The sequence below is a fragment of the Aegilops tauschii genome, chromosome 7 (assembly GCF_002575655.3).
Source record: "Aegilops tauschii subsp. strangulata cultivar AL8/78 chromosome 7, Aet v6.0, whole genome shotgun sequence".
Classification (NCBI taxonomy): domain Eukaryota; kingdom Viridiplantae; phylum Streptophyta; class Magnoliopsida; order Poales; family Poaceae; genus Aegilops; species Aegilops tauschii.
In genome coordinates, this window is record NC_053041.3 from 199,671,631 (window position 1) to 199,688,732 (window position 17,102).

The window sequence follows — 17,102 nt, forward strand, 5'->3', positions numbered from 1 at the left end:
TGAAAGTGAGAGGGACGAGCATTGTGAAAGTGGGAGCTAGCCTTGAACTTTGTTCGTGCCCATGGAAACTTTTTGAATCTTAATTACAGAAACTTTTCAACAAAAATAAGTATCCCCTTGTACAAAGCCATTGTATTATATCATGTGCCAAGATTTGCCTTTAGGATGATTAGATTGCTTGTTGGTATGTGCGGTGCAGAAACAGAAACTTTGGCTGTAGCGCGTGAATTTTTATTTTTTTACTGGAACGTCAAACGGTTCTGAAACTTTTTGCACACTATTTCTATACAAATTGTTTATTTCGTCCTAATTTTTCAGAATTTTTACATTTAGAGAAGTATGGTAGATGTTCAGATTGCTACAGACTGTCATGTTTAAGACATATTCTGTTTTTGATGCATTGCTTGCTCGTTTTGATGAAACTATCGATTTTTATCGGTGGTATAAGCCATGGAAAAGCTGTATTATAGTTGCTACAATGCAAAAATAAAATTCGAATTGGTTTGCAACAGTACTTAAAGTAGTGATTTGCTTTATTATACTAACGGATCTTACCGAGCTTTCTATTAAGTTTTGTGCGGATGAAGTGATCAAAGGTCGAGGAGGTCTCGATATGAGGAGAAGGAGGAGAGGCAAGTGCTCAAGCTTGGGGATGCCCAAGGCACCCCAAGTAAATATTCAAGGAGACTCAAGCTTCTAAGCTTGGGGATGCCCCGGAAGGCATCCCATCTTTCTTCAACAAGTATCGGTATGTTTTCGTCTTCGTTTCATTCATGTGATATGTGCAAATCCTGGAGCGTCTTTTGTGTTTATTTTTCACTTTTCTTTTATGCACCATGCTGGTATGAGATAGTCCATGGTTGATTTATAGAATGCTCATTGCACTTCACTTATATCTTTTGAGTATGGCTTTATAGAATGATTCATGTGCTTCACATATATCATTGGAAGTTTGGATTGCCTGTTTCTCTTCACATAGAAAACCGTTGTTTGTAGAATGCTCTTTTGCTTCACTTATATTTGTTAGAGCATGGTCTTTTCTAGAAAGAATTAAACTCTCGCGCTTCATTTATATCTATTTACAGAGTCAATAGGAATTTGTCATTTGCATGGTTAGTCATAAAATCCTACATAAAACTTACGGATCACTAAATATGATATGTTTGATTCCTTGCAATAGTTTTGCGATATAAATACGGAATATGTGGGAGGTACTAGTAAACGGTTGTGGTTAGTAAGAATACTGGTGTTAAAGTGTGTGATTCCGAAGCATGCACGTATAGTCTCTCGTTATGCTATGAAGTTGGAGCATCATTTATTATTGATTGTCTTCCTTATGAGTGGCGGTCGGGGACGAGCGATGGTCTTTTCCTACCAATCTATCCCCCTAAGGGCATGCGTAGTAGTACTTTGCTTCGAGGGCTAATAAACTTTTGCAATAAGTATATGAGTTCTTTATGACTAATGTGAGTCCATGGAATATACGCACTCTTACCTTTCCGCAATTTGCTAGCCTCTATGGTACCGTGCATTGCCCTTTCTCACCTCGAGAGTCAGTGCAAACTTCGCAGGTGCATCCAAACCCCGTGATATGATACGCTCTATCACACATAAGCCTTATTATATCTTCCTCAAAATAGCCACCATACCTACCTATTATGGCTTTTCCATGGCCATTCCGAGATATATTGCCATGCAACTTCCAACGCTTCCGTTTGATGACTTGAGTATTCATTGTCATATTGCTTTGCATGATCATATAGCTGACATAGTAGTTGTGGCTCAGCCACCATTCATCATTTTTCATACATGTTACACTAGATCATTGCACATCCTGGTACATTGCCAGAGGCATTCATATAGAGTCATACTCTGTCATAGGTATCGAGTTGTAATTTTAATTTCTTTTGAGTTATAAGTAAAGAGAAGTGTGATGATCATCATTATTCGTTTTTAGAGTAGTGCCCCAGTGAGCAAAGGATGATGGAGACTATGATTCCCCCACCAGTCGGGATGAGAGTCCGGACAATGAGAGAGAGAGAAAGAAAAAAAGAAAAAGGAAAAGGAAAAAAAGAAAAAAAGAAAGAAAAGAAAGAAAAGAAAGAAAGAAAAAAGAAAAAAAGAAAGAAAAGAAAGAAAAGAAAGAAAGAAAAAAGAAAAAGAAAAATTAAACAAAGAGAGAAGGGGCATTGTTAGTATCCTTTACCACACTTGTGCTTCAAAGTAGCACCATGTTTTTCATATGTAGAGTCTCCTATGTTGTCACTTTCATATACTTGTGGGAATTTTTCGTTATAGGATTAGATGCACAGCCACTTAGTTTTCATATTGAGCTTTCATACACTTATATCTCTTAGTGCATCCGTTGCATGTCAATCCCTACTCCTCATGTTGATATCAATTGATGGGCATCTCCATAGCCCGTTGGTTAGCCGCGTCAATGTGAGACTTTCTTACTTTTTTGTCTTCTTACCCCTATCATCATACTCTATTCCACCCGTAGTGCTATATCCATGGCTTGAGCTCATGTATTGTGTGAGGGTTGAAAAAGCTGAAGCGCATTAAAAAATATGAACCAATTGCTCGCCTTGTCATCGGGGTTGTGCATGATAAATACTTTGTGTTAAGAAGACCGAGCATGACAAGACTATATGATTTTGTATGGATAGCTTTCTTTAGCATTTATATTTTGAAAGACATGATTATTTGTTGCGATGCCTGGGTATTGATGTCTTTATGTCAAATTATAGACTATTGCTTTGAATCACTTATGTCTTAATATTCATGCCATGATTAGATATATCATCAAGTTTATGCTAGGTAGCATTCCACATAAAAAATTATCTTTTTTATCATTTACCTGCTCGAGGACGAGCATGAATTAAGCTTGGGGATGCTGATACGTCTCCGTCGTATCTATAATTTTTTGGGATAATTGTATTCATACCCTTAGTTGTGTCCCCCTTAACCGATATGCCCCTAGTTTTTTAAAACACGTGGTCTTGCCCAACCTACTTTGTCGTCTTGTGCTTTTGCCCTTTGACCGTTTGACCGTCACTCTGAAAACTTCATAACTAATTCATAGTAAATCTGAAAAATACAAATAAGATGCCAAAATGTTTCGAGAAACATCACCTATATGTCAATGTCACTATTCAAGACAAAAGTGTTGGTAAGTGGCCATTCGAGTTTTAGCTCTATTCATGCCACCATGAGCAGTAAAATCTAAAAAATTCAAGAAAAAATTGGTGGCAAAGTATTGCAAATGTTTTAAGTGCTTGCCAAGTTTCATGAGGGAATGACATTCGTGGAAGTCATGGCAAAAAAACAATAAACACTCAAAAATAGATTATTATTTTTGCCATGACTTCCACAAATGTCATTCCCTCATGAAACTTGGCAAGCAGTTAAAACATTTGCAATACTTTGCCACCAATTTTTTCTTGAATTTTTTGAATTTTTTATATTTTACTGTTCATGGTGGTATGATAAGAGCTAAAACTCGAATGGCCACTTACCAACACTTTTATCGTGAATGCAAGTGACATTGACATATAGGTGATGTTCCTCGGAACATGTTGGCATCTTATTTGTATTTTTCGGATTTAGTATGAATTAGTTATGAAGTTTTCAAAGTGACGGTCAAACGGTCAAAGGGCAAAAGCACAAGACGACAAAGTAGGTTGGGCAAGACCACGTGTTTTCAAAAAATAGGGGCATATCGGTTGAGGGGGACAAAACTAAGGGTATGAATACAATTATCCCTAATTTTTTATTGTTTCATGCCAATGTTATACAACTTTCACATATTTTTGGAAACTTTTTATATGATTTATTGGACTAACCTATTGATCCAATGCCCAGTGCCCATTCCTATTTTTTTGCATGTTTTTTGTATCGCAGAAAATCCATATCAAACAAAGTCCAAATGCAATAAAATTTTACGGAGAATTATTTTGGAATATATGTGATTTTTGGAACTTGGAATCAACGCAAACGGAGGCCCACACAGCCCACAAGACACCAGGGCGCGCCCCAGGTGCCAGGTGCGTGGTGGTGGGTTGTGCTCACCTCGTACGTCGGTTGGAGCTATACTTTGGGTGCAAGGAAGCTTATATCCGTAAAAAAATCATGTTAAAATCTCAGTGCAATCGGAGTTGCGAATCTCCTGGAATATACGAAACGGTTTTCGGCCAGATCTAGGAAACGCGAAACAGAAGAGAACAGAGAGGGAGATCCAATCTCGGAGGGGCTCTCGCCCCTCGGCCGCCATGGGGGTCATGGACCAGAGGGGGAACTCTCCTCCCATCTAGGGGGAGGCCAAGGAAGAAGAAGAAGGAGGGGGGCTCTCTACCCCTCCCTCCCGGAGGCGCCGGAGTGCCGCCGGGGCTAGGATCATGACGGCGATCTACATCAACAATCTTGCTACCGTTAACACCAACTCTCTCCCCCTCTGTCGGAGTAAATGGCCACGGGTAGCCTAACCGACTCCCCCTGGCTCTTCGAAAAATTATCAGGCGGTTCAGGCCTTCAAGCATACAAAGCATAGGGCCGCCTTCCCCCGGCCGGCTATCCCCAGGGCCGACTCCCAGAAGGCGACCCAGCCTCAGAAACCTCCCCCAAGAAAGATACGAGATAGCCGACTCCAAAGAGCCGGCCCCAAGAGGACCGACTCCCAGAAGCCGGCCATGAAGAAAGCCGACTCTCAGAAGCCAGCCATGAAGAAAGCCGGCCAAAACTGCACCTACTAAGACTGTACCCACGTAACGGCGATAGGATGGGGCGTGGCTGCAGTACAGCCCACTACCCCCGAATCCCGGAACAGGCATGGCCACAGGGCGCCGTACGGGCCAGCCATCTCCTGTCCGGCGCGGCACTGTAGCCATGTTGGCCTCGATGTCACCCACGACAGGTGCCAGTACTTCCCGTGGGCGGCGGGCCCCTTTGCCAGAGAGACACCCGAAGGCGGCCTGGCCTCCTCTAGTCGGCCAGGGGTGTGGCCGGCTCCCAATAGCCGGCTACCTCCCTCCCTCGAAACATGTGCCTCATTAAGGAGACAAGACGAGGTAAGGCTACAGTGAGAGCCTGCAAGGCGGCGACACTGTAGCCATGCTTACCTCAACAAAGCTCTCGTCATCAGAGGCGAGGCAACAGTAACCAGCCGCCGACAAAGCCCCCAAGCGGTGGGGCCGGCCTGTCGGCCAAGAGACCGGCAGCCAGCGGGACCCATCAGTCGGCGGGCCCCAATGACCGGCGGAGAAGCCGGCGTGCATAGACGCTGACGGCTAGGACCCGCGCCCAACCGGATTACCATTGTACCCCTGGGGGGTAGGCCTATATAAACCCCCCAGGACACCCATGCAAAGGGTTGATCTCATAGAATTCCACACACCACATAGAGAGAAAAGGAGAGCTAGCCTTGCCCTTCTTCTTCCTCTAGCCAAACAGCTCAAGGAGCACTTGTAGCTACTTGTATTGATCTAGTGATCATGCGGTGTAACGCCCCGGATCCGTTGCGCCACGTGTCTGCCAGTTATTCGCTGTCATTGCCATGTCATTTGCTTGCGTGTTGCATTTTTCCATGTCATCATCTGCATTTCATACCATGTCATCATATGGACCGCATTCGCATACGTGCTCGTCTCATGCATCCGAGCATTTTCCCCGTTGTCCGTTTTGCAATCCGGCGCTCCTATCTCCTCCGGTGCACCCCCCTTGTTTTCTTTCGTGTGCGGGTGTCAAACTTTCTCGAAATGGACCGAGGCTTGTCAAGTGGCCCTAGTATACCACCCGGAGACCACCGGTCAAGTTTCGTTCCATTTGGAGGTCGTTTGGTACTCCAACGGTTAACCGGGTAACCGCAAAGTCCATTTGAGTGTCCAGCAAAAACCCCCCTCAAAACCAGCCCAAAACACCTCTAAGTCTCCGCCATGCTCTCGGTCGTTCGATCACGATCGCGTGGGTGAAAACCGCACCTCGTTTGGACTCTCCTAGCTGCCTCTACCTATATATAGACCCTCCCCTTCCATTTTCGCGCAGATGAACCCTAGCCTCCTTCCCCTCGCGCCGCCGGACGAATTCGTCCGCGCCGGACATGTCCACCCGCCACCTCACTCCAACCAATCGCGTGCTGCCACGTCGCCTTCCCCGCCGCCACAGCCAACCGGCGCGCGCCACCTCACCCGCCTCTCTCTCCTCCGCCGCCGCCGGCCCGCGCGGCCCGCAGCCGGCCCGCGGGGCCCGTCCGCCGCCGCCCCTGGCCCGAGTGCCCGTGCTCCGCCGCCAGTGCGCCGACGCCGCCGCCGGAGCCTCGCCGCCCCGCCGCCTTCACCTCCTCTACCCGCCGCCCGGGCCTCGCCGGAGCGCCGCCACGCCTCCCGAGCTCCCTCGCCGGAGCGCCGGCGCGCCTCCCGAGCTCCCGCCGGCCGGCCCCCGCCGTTGCACCTCCGCCGGCGCCGCCGCTCCCTCCGGCCATCTTCCTCGGCGCCGGCGACCTCCCTCCTCTCCCGTCGCCGCGCCCCGCCTCCGCCTCGACTGGCGCCGCCGCCCTCCGCCGTCAGCGCACCGGCCCCGCACCGTCCGGCGAGCCGGCGCCCGTTCCAGTACGAGCCCGCCGAGGTTGACTTTTTCCCTTAGCCCCGAAAATATCTCTTAAGTCCCTGATTTTTGTTAATACGTGTGCATGTTCAACTGTGTGTAACTTCTTGCATGTAGCTCTGATTCACGCTTGTAATATGTCAAATTGTTCGTCTCGCGATGCTCTTTATTTTGTTCAATTGCATCATGTTCATTAGAGGCCATCTTGTTGCCCAAATCTCTGTTGGAATAGGGCTAGTTGCTGTTATTCTCTGGTTCTTATCAGAACTTGGAGATTTGTCATTTTTGTATCATTTAATCTGTGCATCTTTTGGGCAAGAGCTCTACATGTGTTTTGAAGTATGACATGCCATGTTTCCAGTGGTGTATTCCATGTATTTTTGTGATCTCTGTGGTGACTAGCACAAGCATGCAAAGTAGGCCCCATAATATTTCTGATTTCAGGGACTTAGTGATTTCTCTAAGTCCTCGTCTGCTGTTATTTTGTTGCCATGTAAACTTGATGCTACAGAGAGATCCATGCATATTTTGGAGATGTTCAGTAAGGATGTTTTGTAGCTATTGTTGTAATTGATCCATTTCCGAAATTGTCTGCAATTATGGAGTGCCATAGCATGACTCAATCTTGCTCTACTTTTGCTATAAAATATTTCTGGCAGATTCTTTACATGATATGCAATTTTGCCAAGCTTATTGTAGTTGTTTCCTTCATGCTATGCTTTTTACTCTTTCCATGGTTAGCTTCATAAACATGCCATCTTACTGTAGGTGTGCTTGGTTTGTCATGCATTTCCTTGTAGTGAGTGCATCAAGCTCACAAAGAGGCGTACATATTAATATTTCTGCCATGCTCTGTTTTCTGCTAAGTCTGAAACCTGATAACGAAACTTGCTATGTTTACATGCTTACCATCATATCTTCTGGTCCTTTTTGGCTTATGGTCAGTAAGGGACTTTTGTTATATACTTTGAGTAGATTCATGCCATACCTTGTTTTGCCATGTTAAGTTCCTGCAGCATGTTTTTATCGTGCTCTGAACATTGCAACCTGATGTTATTTCTGCCATGTCCAGTAATTTCTCTCAAGTCTGTGAACCTGTTATTATTTTGCAATCATGCCATGTCCTTTTGAGCTTGTTCTATTGATTTCTGGAGATAGCTCAGTGTTCATGTTTTGTTGTTCTTTACCTGTACATCATGCCCATTCCTTTTGTTTTCATGTTGGGTTGCTGTAGCATATTGTTTTGATGTTTGCCATATGCCTAGTTGCTGTTTTGGTCAGATTGTTGCTATGACTTGTTTGGAGTGTATGTGTTGCACCGTTGCTCCGTTTTGAGCGTGCTCTATATGAAACTTGCTTAGTTTTGCATGTAGACTCATATTATCATGTTGCATCCTTGTTTTGAGGTGTTTGCTTGATGTTGGTATGCATTTTGCATCAATGCCATGTTTATCTTGTTTTGCTCATATCTTCTAGGCCGTAGCTCCGAATCTAATGAACTTTATATGTAACTTGACTAGAATTTCGTGTAGATCATCATGGTGCTATTTAACTTGCTGTTTAACTACTTCAACTTAATGCGTGTTCAGTTCTGGACCAATTTCAAAATTTGCATATGAGGACTTACCGGAATTGTTATATGTTGTTTCCGGCCTCATTTAAACTTGCCTTGATGTGTTGTTCTTGTATGCATCATCTTTTGTCATGAGTAGCTTCGTTTAGCCTTGTCATGCTTCATACTTGGTTGAGCATCATGTCTTGTTCATGTGTGGTGTGTTTACCTTGTTGTGTGCTTCTTCTCGTTAGTTCCCGTGTCGTTGCGATCGTGAGGATTCGTTCGTCTTCGTGGCTTCATCTTCTTCATGGATTCGTTCTTCTTCCTAGCGGGATTTCAGGCAAGATGACCGTCACCTTGGATCTCATTACTATCATTGCTATGCTAGTTGCTTCGTTCTATCGTTTTGCTGCGCTACCTATTCACTTGTTCCTCAAGCCTCCCAAATTGCCATGAACCTCTAACCGTTGTCACCCTTCCTAGCAAACCATTGTTTGGCTATGTTACCGCTTTGCTCAGCCCCTCTTATAGCGTTGTTAGTTGCAGGTGAAGATGAAGATTGCTCCATGTTGGATTATGTTTATGTTGGGATATCACAATATCTCTTATATTATTAATGCATCTATATATTTGGTAAAGGGTGGAAGGCTCGGCCTTATGCCTGGTGTTTTGTTCCACTCTTGCCGCCCTAGTTTTCGTCATACCGGTGTTATGTTCCCGGATTTTGCGTTCCTTACACGGTCGGGTGATTTATGGGACCCCCTTGACAGTTCGCCTTGAATAAAACTCTTCCAGCAAGGCCCAACCTTGGTTTTACCATTTGCTCAACCTATTTCTTTTCCCTAGGGAGTCGCTCTCTCGAGGGTCATCTTTATTTACCCCCCGGGCCAGTGCTCCTCCGAGTGTTGGTCCAACCTGTCAGTCGCCGGTGGCCACCAGGGGCAACTCTGGGCTGGCCTATCGGAAGCTTGGACAATCCGGTGTGCCCTGAGAACGAGATATGTGCAGCTCCTATCAGGATTTGTCGGCACATTCGGGCGGCTTTGCTGGTTTTGTTTTACCATTGTCGAAATGTCTTGTAACCGGGATTCCGAGACTGATCGGGTCTTCCCGGGAGAAGGAATATCCTTCGTTGACCGTGAGAGCTTATCATGGGCTAAGTTGGGACACCCCTGCAGGGTATTATCTTTCGGAAGCCGTGCCCGCGGTTATGTGGCAGATGGGAATTTGTTAATATCCGGTTGTAGATAACTTGACACTTGACCTTAATTAAAACGCATCAACCACGTGTGTAGCTGTGATGGTCTCTTCTCGGCGGAGTCCGGGAAGTGAACACGGTTTCTGGGTTATGCTTGTCGTAAGTAGGAGTTCAGGATCACTTCTTGATCATTATTAGTTGACGACCGTTCCTTTGCTTCTCTTCTCGCTCTTGATTGCGTAAGTTAGCCACCATACATGCTTAGTCGCTGCTGCAACCTCACCACTTTACCCATTCCTTTCCCTTTAAGCTTTGCTAGTCTTGATACCCATGGTAATGGGATTGCTGAGTCCTCGTGACTCACAGATTACTACACCAACAGTTGCAGGTACAGGTTTTGCGATGATCATGACGCGAGAGCGATGTTTATTTGTTCGGAGTTCTTCTTCTGCTTCTTCTTCGTTCAGGGGATAGGTTCCAGTTCGGCAGCCTGGGCTAGCAGGGTGGATGTCATTTGAGTTTCTGTTTATGTTTCATCCGTAGCCGGATGTTGATCTCTTGTATGATGTATTGATGTATTCTTGCCTTGTATGTATCCCCAAATATTATGTAATGTTGATGTAATGATATCCACCTTGCAAAAGCGTCTTCAAGATGCGCTTCTATCCTTGGTGGGACCTTCGTGTTCCTTTAGGATAGGGTCGCATCTTGGGCGTGACATGCGGAGACCCCGCAGAGCAGGACTAGGGGTGTTATCTCCATGGAGAGCCCTGAACCTGGGTAAGATCCGCCGGCGTGCATGTCTCGCCTCATCCCGTTTCCAGGCACCGGCGATGTTTTACTGGCTCCCACAATGATAAGCCACCCGTTGGCATATGTCGCACCTATCACCCGACATTTGGCGCCCACCGTGGGGCCAGGTGCACCGTCGTCCGGAGACCTGTTCTGGACGGGAACCCTTTTTCTCCCCCGCGAGCGCAGCCAGCCTGCTACGCCCGATGGCGCTTGCCCCGACGCGCTGCAAGGCGCCGACGACGCCTGCGCGGCAAGCTGCCTCGCCGATCTTCTTGGCGAGACAAGCATCTCCGACGAGCCCACGTCCGACGCAGGCACGGACTACCCCGAGAGCCGCCTCGTCAGCCTCCTCGACCAGCTTCACGTCTCCAGCGAGCTTGCTGTGGACTTGGAGTCGGTCGGCTCCACCAACCCGATGCTTGTCGACTCCGACACGACATCGCTCGACGCCTACCCCTCCGACGTGGTAGTCTTCAACGACCCTCTCCCTCGAGCTGACAGTGGCAGCAGCACTGTCACTGAGGTGCTGGTCATCAGCCACGTCGTTGACTCGGGCGAGAACGCTGACGACGCCCTACAAGCGCGATGCATGACCTGTCCGTCCCCATCCCGGCCGACGCCGACGCCGAGATCCTGGAGGCACGCCGCCTCGCCCTCATCGCGGAGGGCCAGAAGATAGCCTCCATGAGACGCCTCACCGAGGCTCACCAGCGCGAAGTCGACCGCGCCGCCTTTGGTACGCCGCCTCATGGCGGGCCGAGCCGAGCCGGCCTCGTCAAGAAGCATGGCGCGGCCATCGCCAGCATGCTGGGGGCAGACCGCCCCGTCTACGCCACACCGCTCGAGAATCTGCGAGCCGCTCAGGCGGCCGCAGAAGAGCTGAATGGGTTGGGGGCTGATGAGCTCCCCTACATGACAAGGCGCATCCAGCAGCTGATCGACGCGGCCGCGGAGCGGCATGAAGCCGGCGCCCGCGCTGAGAGTCCTCCCCCACGCCGAGAGCACGCCGCGACCTCCCGGTCGCCAACTGCGAGCGGCGCCCGCGCAAGGAAAGACAAGGAGCCGGCTGCTAGCCGCAGCAGGACTCGAATCACCATCGAGCGCGACGCGGAAGGCTGCCCTCGAGAAGTGGAGCGCCAAGGCAATCCGCCTCCTCCCCCGCCTCGCGGGGAGAGACGTCCCACCCCGCCGCCTGTCACGCATCCGACTCTCGGTGGCCGACTAGGCCACCACGAAGGAGTCGGCGAGAACGACGCCTGCCACCGGATCGACCGCCTAGCTCGATCCCTGGTGCTAGAAGAAGAAGACGATATCGGCCCACCATGCTTTGGCCCCCGCATCCGCGACGAACCCTTCCCCAAAGGGTTCTCGCTCCCCAGAGACACGCCCAAGTACAACGGCTCTGTGAAGCCGGAAGATTGGCTCATTGACTACTCTACCGCCGTCAGCATTGCGAACGTCAATAGGCGCGTAGCCGTGAAGTACGTCCCTCTCATGCTGCAAGGCACGACACGCACCTGGCTCAACAGCCTCAAGCCCTACAGCGTCAACAGCTGGCTGGACTTCACGGAAGTCTTCGTCCGCAACTTCACCAGCACGTACAAGCGGCCTCCCGAGCCCCGACAGCTCTCCTTATGCGTCCAAGGGCCCAGTGAATCGACCCGCGACTACCTCACGCGGTGGGCCGAGCTCCGCAACTCCTGCGAGGGGGTGCACGAGGTGCAGGCCATCGAATACTTCACCGCCGGGTGCCGAGAGGGCACCCTCCTTAAGCACCGACTCCTCTGCGATGTGTCGGCTACCCTCGACGAGCTGTTGGTCATTTCAGACAAGTACGCCACAGCAGACTTCGCGGTGAAGACCGAGCTCCGAGTGGACGCCTCTGGGAAGGTGCTCGCTCCGGCTCCTAAGACGCCGGCTAGCGAATCCAATCGGCGCCCCTACCAGAACGACCACAAGCGCAAGGCCCCTATGCCACCTACCACCAGTCGGCAGGTGGCCACAGTCGAAGACGAGTAGCCCGAAGAGTGGCCCGCTCCCAAGAAAAAGTGCGGCAGGCCGGCTTGGCAGCCGGCCTTCTCCTACGAGCAGACTCTCGATGCCCCCTGCAAGTTCCACAGCGGCGCGAAGCCGTCCAGCCACACGACCCAAAAGTGCCACTGGCTCACCCGGATCTCCAAGGGCGAGGGGCTGGTGCCGCCTCCGCCTCCCGGCCCGCCGCCTCCAGCCCCCCAGCAGCCGGCTGCCCGACCAGCAGTCGGAGCCATTCAAGATGAGTTCTCTGATGAGCACGCCGCCTATGTCGTCTTCACAAGCCAGGTTGAAGACAAGCGCAGCCGGCGCCGACAGCACCAAGAGGTCAACGCAGTCGGCTCCAGCAACCCCGAGTTCATGCATTGGTCCGAAAGGCCTATCAACTGGAGCCGGGCCGATGACCCAGAGGTGATGCCGTCCCCTGGCTCCTACGCATCGGTGTTGGACGTCACCCTCGCAACAGAGAGGCGGGCTGCCCGATTCTCCCGCGTTCTGATTGACGGCGGAAGCAGTATCAACATACTGTACCGCGACACCATGGAGAAGTTGAACCTCAAGGCGAAGCAGCTCATGCCAAGCCGGACCGTTTTCCATGGCATCGTACCCGGCCTGTCCTGTTCCCCGATCGGCAAGATCAAGATGGATGTCCTCTTCGGAGACAAGGATCACTTTCGCCGAGAAGCAATCTAGTTCGAGGTATTGGATCTGGAAAGCCCTTACCACGCCTTGCTTGGCCGACCTGCTCTGGCCAAGTTCATGGTGTGCCCCACTACGCCTACCTGAAGATGAAGATGCCGAGCTCGAAGGGGATCATCACTGTAGCCGGCGACTACAAGAAGTCCATCGAGTGCGCTGCAGCCAGTAGCCGGCTGGCCGAGTCCCTCGTAGTGGCGGAAGAGAAGAATATGCTGGAGCGAGTTGTGGCCATGGCTGGCAAGCAGCCGGCCTTGTCCCCCAACCCCAAGGAATATGATGCGCAGGGCTCCTTCCAGCCGGCCAAGGAGACGAAGAAGATACCTCTGGACCCGGAGAACCCGGAGAGGTTTGCAGTCATTGGTGCAAACCTGGACAGTAAATAGGAAGGCGAGCTCGTCGACTTTCTCTGTGAGAATCGGGATATCTTTGCATGGTCCCCAAAGGACATGCCGGGTGTTCTGAAGGATTTCGCCAAGCACAAGTTACACGTCCGAGCCGACGCGAAGCCAGTCAAGCAGCCTCTCCGCCGACTGTCAGAAGAGAAGAGAAGAATCGTAGGAGAAGAGATAGCCCGGCTCCTTGCCGCCAGCTTTATTATGGAAGTGTTTTTTCCAGAGTGGCTTGCCAACCTAGTCTTGGTGTTGAAGAAAAACAATAAATGGCGTATGTGTATAGACTACACTAGCCTCAACAAGGCCTGCCCCAAAGATCCGTTTGCTCTGCCACAGATTGATCAAGTGATAGACTCCACAGCCGGATGCGAGCTGTTGAGTTTCTTGGATGCCTACTCAGGATACCACCAGATTAAGTTGGACCTAGCAGACCGCCTGAAGACCGCCTTCATCACACCATTCGGAGCTTTCTGTTACCTGACTATGACATTCGGCTTGAGGAATGCCGGTGCCACTTTTCAGCGTTGCATGCAGAAATGCCTCCTCAAGCAACTCGGCAGAAATGCCCACGTCTACGTAGACGATATTGTGGTGAAGACAGAGAAGCGCGGCACCCTGTTGGAAGACCTCAAAGAAACATTTGCCAATTTGCGCCGATTCCAGATCAAGCTCAACCCCGAGAAATGCGTGTTCGGAGTACCAGCCGGCCAGCTTCTAGGCTTTCTGGTCTCCGAACACGGCATTGAGTGCAACCCTGTGAAGATCAAGGCCATTGAGAGAATGGAGATTCCCACCAAGTTGCGAGACGTGCAGAAGTTCGCTGGGTGCCTGGCCTCCCTAAACCGCTTTATCAGCCGGCTAGGAGAGAAGGCTCTCCCCCTTTACCGACTCATGAAGAAATCCACTCATTTCGAGTGGAATGACCAAGCAGACCAAGCCTTCCATGAGTTGAAGAAGATGCTGACCACTCCACCTGTCCTGGCGGCGCCGACTGAGAAGGAGCCCATGCTCCTTTACATTCCCGCAACTAGCCGAGTGGTCAATACAGTCATCGTGGTCCAGCGCCCAGAAGAAGGCCGAGCCCAGCTAGTCCAGAGGCCGGTATATTATCTAAGCAAAGTACTGTCCAGCTCAAAGCAAAACTACCCACAGTACCAGAAGATGTGCTATGGAGTGTACTTCGCTGCCAAGAAGCTGAAGCCCTACTTTCAAGAGCATCCCATCACGGTCGTATGCACCGCCCCGCTTGCCGAGATCATAGGCAGCCGGGATGCGTCCGGCCGGGTGGCTAAATGGGCCATTGCGCTTGCACCTTACACAATCTTCTACCAGCCCCGCACCGCCATCAAGTCCCAAGCATTGGCCGACTTCCTCGTCGACTGGGCCGAGACCCAGTACCTACCGCCGGCTCCCGACTCTACTCATTGGCGGATGCACTTCGATGGGTCCAAGATGTGCATCGGCTTGGGAGCCGGCATCGTCCTCACCTCTCCCAAAGGCGACAAGCTCAGATACACGCTGCAAATCCACTTTGCCGCCTCCAACAACGTGGCTGAATACGAGGCGCTCATACACGGGCTCCGGCTAGCCAAAGAGCTCGGCATACGCCGGAACCTGTGTTATGGCGACTCGGACTTGGTGGTCCAGCAGTCATCTGGCGACTGGGACGCCAAGGATGCAAACATGGCGAGCTATCGATTCCTCGTCCAGCAGATCAGTGGGTACTTCGAAGGGTGCGAGTTCCTTCACGTGCCACGGGCCGACAACGACCAGGCAGACGCCCTGGCACGGATCGGCTCCACCCAACAGGCTATACCAACCGGTATCTCTCTCTGGCGCCAGCCTGCCTCCGTGCCTCACGGTGGGCCACGACGACCTGGTTGGCGGCGGTAGAGTAGCCAGGGAATTACTCTGCGCAAGAAAGAAAGAGAAAGAAGAGAAAAACTCCAAGTCAGAAAATGAGCCAAACGGCAAGCGGCAAGCAAGGACGAAGAAGAAGGCGGCCTACCGTCAACCAAGTCTTCGATCTGGCCATAGCCGTTGATTAGCGTCTGCTTCGCTTCGGCCCAGCTGGCCGCCTCTGTCTCATACTCGGCTTGGAGGGCGGCCTCGCTGTCCTGCACCGGCTTCAGGGCCGCCTTGTGGCTCTTCTCCTGGTCGGCCAACCTCTTGGCCAGGCAGTCACGCTCCTGTGCCAAGGCATCAAACTCAGTCTCCTTAGCACGGAGGGCGGCCTGAGCCCCGCCCAGCTGCTCCCTCAGACTGGCGTTGGCCGCTGCAGGGATGGCAGAAAAGAAAGAAGCAATAAGGAAGAAGTCGTCAAGGAAGATCCGACCCGACTGCTCAGCAGTCGGCCTGAATCTTGGGGACTACACCCAGTGGGTGCGCTGACGCGCCCCCACGTGAGATAAAAGATGAAGCACTTACCCCGGCTCTCAGATAGGTCAGCATTCTTCTGGGTCAGCTCCCGAGCCTGGGAGTTGAAGGCAGCCGCGCGGAGGTTGTGGTAGTCGTGCAAGACAGGCAGAGGAGCGAATGAGAACAAGATAGCAAAACAAAGCCCGCTAAGAAGTTCCAAGCCGCCTGCTCAGCAGCCGACTCGGAACTCGGGGACTACACCCAGTGGGTGCGCTGACGCGCCCCCACGGAAGAAACCAAGATCAAAAAAGCAAAAATTGGAAGACTAACCCGAATGGCCGCCCGCGTCGCAAGGAACTCGTCATTGTATTTCCTCAGCACCGCAGCCTGGGACTGAAGCCGGTTCCGGACGTCCTGCGCTGCCATGTTCACCACAGCCGTCCCTCCACCCGGCGTCCACCCCGAGCTGGCGCTGGCCGCCTCCACGTCCTGGGCCGACGAGCTGGAGCCCGCGGCCTTCTGCGGGTCCGATGCGGCCTTCCCCGTGCGCTGTAGCAATGGCGACTGGACCACCAGGTCCGTCCTCGCAGCCGGCTCGCCCCCAGCCGATTGCGCAGGCGGCACATTAGGCCGGCCGCCTTGAGCCGCCCAAGTCGGCGGGGCCGGTGCCGCCTCCCTCTCCGGGACGACGACGTCGTCCTCCCTCTCCAATCCCGGCTGGTCACCGCCGGCTTCCTTTGGCGGGGGCTCTGGGGCCTCAGGCGCCACGATGCGCAGAGGGGTGACGAGCAAGGCCCCCTCCGCTGTTGCCGCGGCCGCAGCCTCCGCTTGGGCCTTAGCCGCTGCGTCGGCGCGCGCCTTCGCCGACTCCTCCTCCTGTGCCGCCTTGGCGGCAGCCGCCCTCAACTCCTCTGCCTCCCGCTCCTCCTGCGCCTCCCGCGCGTTTTGCTCCTTCGCCGCCTGAAGCTCGGCGTGGGGGTCCACACGGCGGGTGCTCCCGGATCCTCCCGGCGATCCAACGACGGAGGCGGCAGCAACCCGCTCGAGCGAAAGCGGAGCCCTGATTTTTTGAGAAAGGGCAAGGATTCAGAAATCACGAAGAAAGGAAGAAAGAATGTACAAAGGAATATACACTTACGCCGACACCATCTGCGGCTGCTTCACCACCTTGCGGAAGCAGGCCGCCTTCGCGGCCGCCTCATCCCGCCTGGTCGCCGCCGCCCCACCCTTGGGCTTCTTCGGCCGGCTCCCGAACAAGCCCGATGCGGCACGGCGCTTCTGCCCGCCGCCCCGAGCAGGCGGCGCGGCGGAGGAACCCGCGTCGTGGCCAGACGCCGGCTGGCGGCGTGGGACGACTTCTGCCTCGTCGTCATCCGGCCAGTCGTCGAAACTGGCTCCAAGCCCGGAGCCGCCTGCTTCACCGCCGGCTTCGCCGCCACCCGCCTCGGTGTTGTCCTCCATGGCGGCCGCCCCCAAG